The sequence below is a fragment of the Chiloscyllium plagiosum genome, chromosome 33 (assembly GCF_004010195.1).
Source record: "Chiloscyllium plagiosum isolate BGI_BamShark_2017 chromosome 33, ASM401019v2, whole genome shotgun sequence".
Classification (NCBI taxonomy): domain Eukaryota; kingdom Metazoa; phylum Chordata; class Chondrichthyes; order Orectolobiformes; family Hemiscylliidae; genus Chiloscyllium; species Chiloscyllium plagiosum.
In genome coordinates this window covers 33,622,918-33,628,278 of record NC_057742.1, presented here as the reverse complement: position 1 = coordinate 33,628,278, position 5,361 = coordinate 33,622,918, and the positions used below count along the sequence as shown (strand labels likewise).

Sequence of the window (5,361 nt, the reverse complement as noted above, 5' to 3'; positions counted from 1 at the left end):
AAAAGGAGGAGAAGAGGGGACCTAATTGAGGTATACAAGATAACGAGAGACATAGATAGAGTCGATAGCCAGAGACTATTTCCCAGGGCAGAAATGACTAACACGAGGGGTTATAGTTTTAAGCTGGTTGGAGGAAAGTATAGAGGGGATGTCAGAGGCAGGTTCTTTACACAGAGAGTTGTGAGAGCATGGAATGCGTTGCCAGCAGCAATTGTGGAGGCAGGGTCATTGGGGACATTTAAGAGACTCCTGGACATGCATATGGTCACAGAAATTTGAGGGTGTATACATGAGGATCAGTGGTCGGCATAACATTGTGGGCTGAAGGGCTTGTTCTGTGCTGTACTGTTCTATGTTCTCTATGTTCTTCTATCGGGACCTTGAGATCACCTTCGGATAATCCGATATTCGGATAATTGATATTCGGGTAATCGAGGTTCCTCGGTAATAAGGAAAGAGGGCAGGCTCAGTAAATTTCTCACCCCACGATGTTGATATGGCTGGTGGAAATTGTTTATAGCAGAGCAAGGAGTCATAAGGTAAAATGGAACAGTCCCTCTTTGTGGTTGAGAAGGGGGACAATCTTTGAGAAAATACCTGATCAGGAAAATGGTTATAGGGTTGTAGGCCCCTCTGAGAGATCAGTCAGTTTGGTAAATTATTGTATACTAATGAAAGGATGTCCAGTTTGAATTTTTGAATGATTGCGATGGTATGTGTGGTGAAAGCTTTCATTTGAATGGTGCATTGATTCCAAAACTGTGACATGGCACTTTTAGCTGCAATCGCATTGGAATAATTGACCAGGGTGCCAGTGTTTGGTCTTGTCTGTGTGGGCTTTGTGTTGTTTGTTCTTTGTCTCTTGTTTGTTTGCTTACAGTACGATGGACTGAACTCTAAAATGCCAAAGAAAGGCTGCCCCCCCCCGGGGAGAAGTAAGTCTTGTCTCACTGAGAAGGCCGGCCAAGCATTGGTCTGCCGTCTCCACGACGGGCACTGAAGCACCCCATTGCAAGAGTAAGGTGGGGGGAGAGGAAATATAGAGGGTGGGCGCAGAAAGCCTTTGTGGGATAGGATTCATGTGACCCAATGCCTGGGTGTGTTTGGGAAGGTGGCTGTGGGCCATCAGTCTCCTAAAATCAAAGAGATCGCAGACAGCATGCCGAAGGCTCTTTAGGGAGGCTTTCCCACCTCCCCGTCACCCTATTCCCCTCAGTACCCTCAAAGTTACCATCAGTGCTGAGCAATCTGACCCACAGGTGGGTGAGGTCGCTGCATTGGTCACTCCTGGCCATGCTGGAGGAGGCTGTTACAATTCTCAATACTGGGCTACAAGTTACTCATGTCAGTCCTCAACAGGGTCCTAGTGTCCAGACAGAAAGTGCTGGTGATTTGTGAAGCTTATCTGCTCATTTCTTAAAAAAAATCTAAACCTAACATTGAGGAAAATCACCTCAGATTTTAACATTTGTTCATTAAGTACAGGAATTACAGTGAACTTTAGATAATTTAATTGAAACATTGTAAAACAGAGCATAAAGCTGGATCTGGATATACCAAACCAACAATATTGTTTTTAGAAAATGATACTGGCTGAATTAAATATTTTTTTGGACTCATTTACCTCCACTTAATTTGAAGACTGCTGCATCTCCTCTGTGAGTGTGGAGTGCCATTCATAGCTTTTTCTGTGTCAGTTCAACATTATCTTGCAAAAAAAAAATCATGTAACAAAGGTTAATATACTGTTGTAAATATCTGTGTCTTTTGGTTAGTCATTATTTGTGCATACGAAGCATCTTGACAAAACTTTTATTAATGCTGCCGCAGTCATTTCACAGCCTATAACATTATAAATGAGCAATGACTGATCAGAACAGCTTAAAAAAAACCAAATTGGGGATTTAAATTGAAAGACTAGAACCAGGTAATTATAATGGGAGTTCAGAGCTGAAAACCATGCCACAATTTAAATTATAGCATTGGATTTTGATTAAGTGAATTTCCAATTTATATGAAAGCTCTTTTAAAAACTCCTACTCAACAGGAAAAAACTTGTGATTTGGTCAGCTAAGTGATATATGCATGCAATAGAATAATCCTGGTACAATTTCATATATACAACACTAAGCAGATTTGAATAATTTCTGTGACTTTGAAATTTGTTTATTCCTATTACTTCAGTGCGATGTCTAGTCACTTGTTCAGTTTCCATCAATCATTAAACATGCTTATTACTCAATTTTTAAAACAAGTTGTACTAATCCTGATGTGCGTTATCATAGTTAATTAATTTATTATTTGGCAAGGCTTTCTACATTGTCAGTGATCTGTGTCATTTGCCTCATGTTTACTTTAAAGCACAGCTGCATTGATTAATGTTCAATTGGTGAAGAAGTTATGGCAAGATGATGAAAGATAGAGGTATCATAGCAAGTGAGGAACCGTCCAGGGAAAGTGAGACTTTCTGTGTTCCTTATGCAAAGCACTGCCACTGAAACAAGGGGCTGAATAACCTTCTTTGCTGTAGCCACTTTTATTTTTACTCAATAATTGGTTTGGATTTTTTACACTACTACGTCTGGACAGTACAGAGGCAGTACTTCTGTTATATGTTGAAATTGGATGTATTAATGACATGTTAAAAAAAAGGCACAGGTGAAACAGCACAGCAGTTCAGGCAGCATCCGAGGAGCAGTAAAATCGACGTTTCGGGCAAAAGCCCTTCACCAGTAATACAGGCAGAGTGCCTGAAGGATGGAGAGATAAATGAGAGGAGGGTGGGGGTGGGAGAGATAAATGAGAGGAGGGTGGGGGTGGGAGAAAGTAGCACCCACCCCCACCCTCCTCTCATTTATCTCTCCACCCTTCAGGCACTGTGCCTGTATTCCTGATGAAGGGCTTTTGTCCAAAACGTCGATTTTACTGCTCCTCGGATGCTGCCTGAACTGCTGTGCTCTTCCAGCACCACTAATCCAGAATCTGGTTTCCAGCATCTGCAGTCATTGTTTTTACCACAGGAGAAACAGCATAAAGAGGCTAAGGCTGAGAAAGATAAACAAGTGGGGCGATAGCAACAAAGCTATAGAGAGAACCTAAGTACTTCTCAGGATCCCCAGCTCAGGTCTGGCATACCAACTCTGTTTGAGGAGGGAGGGAGTGATACTGAGGAAGAAGGGGAATGGGGATATTATCCTAGTGCGCTGGTGCTTCCTTTAAGCCACCTATGACTCCGTCCTCGCTGCTGTCCCAAGAACACCTGTGTAGCTGATCAGATCAAGATGCCCTCCAGGAAAGCAGCGGCACCCTGTTACCTTTGCACTGGAGTTCACCATCTCCATGTTACCCCGCCCATCCCAAAACTATGCTCCTGAACTCCAAGGCAGAAGAGGAAGATGAGCCACCAATTATCGGGGTTTATGTCACCAAGAAACTCCAAAAGATGATCGTGAGAACGAATCAGGCTCCGGATCATTAAAGATCGACCTGCCCAATTCACTCAATATGTCCCGGCACACAATTCAAATGGACAATGCAACACCCCTGCATCTGTTTGCCCTCTGTTGTATGATCTTGTCATGAGAAGAAGTTACTAAGTGGCAGGAACAAATGGGCGAGGGTGACGGAGAGGGACCAGTCTACACTTCTGATGATTTAAACGACAGATTCAAAGAGGACACCTCGAGTGTCACAGACATGACACGCACATATAACGTGGATTGGTCTGAGAACACAGATGAGGAGAGCCCTTATTTATTCCTGGGATGGCCAGAATGACCCCAGGTCATGCTCTAAAGGTCATACGAAAACTGAGTTTGTTCAGCTGCCCCACAATCACAACGCATCTTCAGCCAATACTGATGAATTTCACTGGGACTGGGATACCCCAGACGTGCCACTTGAACATGTGGACTTCAGTTTTTATATGGACAGCAGCTCCTTTGTTTCACCCACAGGTCAGCGGCATTCTGGACACACGATTGCCACTGCTTCAGAAATAAGTGAGCACGCAACGTTTGAAAGTCCACTGTCAGCATAGAAGGCTGAATTGTTTGCCCTCACTCGAGCTTACGTTTTGGTGGAAGGGAAATCAGCCAATATTTATACGGACTCTCTATGCTTTCACCGTTCTCCATGACTATGGCACCTAATGGGAGCATAGGGGATTTTTAACCTCCACAGAGCAACCGATTAATAACGCTGTTTTTGAGCATAATTTCTTGCAGGCTTCACATTTGCTGTACAGCCTAGTGGTGATCAAAATGTTCAGCTCACTATGATGCTGCTGATAGATTCTCCAAGTGCAACTCGCAAGTAGATGCTGCCACCAAGCAGGCAGCCTTACACCCCACTTTCCTAGTCCCATTGAGCTCACAGAAACACCTAGTTACAAAACTTATGAGGACAGGTGCCAGACCTGGGTGAAATATGTACCTTACAGGGGGACGCCCCTGCAGAGGAACACAGACTATGGTCACAGATGGGGTGCATTCTTGATGTTCATGTGGATGACCCCTGTGGGACAGGTCTTTGTTCCTTCTTTGCTTTTATCAATCTTGGTGGATTATGTACATAAGTGTACACACCTAGGCATGGAGGGAATGGTCAGCACTTCACTACAAACCTGATTTCCAGAAAGTGGCTGAGAAACGAGCCAAAGCATGCTTGATCTGCAAAAAGACAAATGCTGAAAAAGGGATGCCTTGCTGTTCTAGGACTACCCCCTTGCCTGGTGGGCCTTTCAATTGTCTACAACTAGATTCCATAGCGGGACACACCGTTTTCACACCAACCGGATTGAGTCTGGTGGCAGTACCCAGCTGTAAAGTCTCAAAGTCTGTATGAACTGAAGTGTTCGTTCCTTCCACAAAATGCAGCACTTCCCACCGTGGTAAAGCACTCAAACTTGGTCAGAACCCGGATCACAGTCCGCCCCAGAAGTGCACACCGTATGCAGGTCCTCTGGAGACTTGTGGAATGTTTCAGAGAACATCTCTGGGACACGTGCACGAAACAATCCCATCACCCTTTGGCCTACTACTTCAACTCCCCCTCCCACTCTACCAAGGACATGCAAGTCCTGGGCATTCTTCACCACCAAATCCTAGCCACCCGATGCCTGGAGGAAGAATGCCTCATCTTTTGCCTTGGACCCTCCAGCCACACGGAATCAATGTCAATTTCACCAGTTTCCTCATTTCCCCTCCCCCCCACCTGATCCCAGAGCCAACCCTCCAACTCGGTACCACCCTCTTAAACTGTCCTACCTTCTTCCTTCCTACCTATCTGTTCCACCCTCCGCTCTGACCTATCCCCATCAGCCCCCCCCTTCCTCTACCTGTCCCAATCCCATCCACCCCC

General features: G+C 44.8%; 1 long non-coding RNA gene across 2 annotated transcripts in view; it reads right to left on the bottom strand.

Moving 5' to 3' along the window:
- Positions 1 to 5,361, bottom strand: part of LOC122540008 — a 47,907-nt gene that overhangs the window by 11,020 nt on the left and 31,526 nt on the right. For both annotated transcript variants that reach the window (XR_006309228.1, XR_006309229.1), the window contains one exon: positions 1,625 to 1,708. This is a non-coding gene — a long non-coding RNA (uncharacterized LOC122540008). The remainder of the gene's footprint in view (positions 1 to 1,624; positions 1,709 to 5,361) is intronic.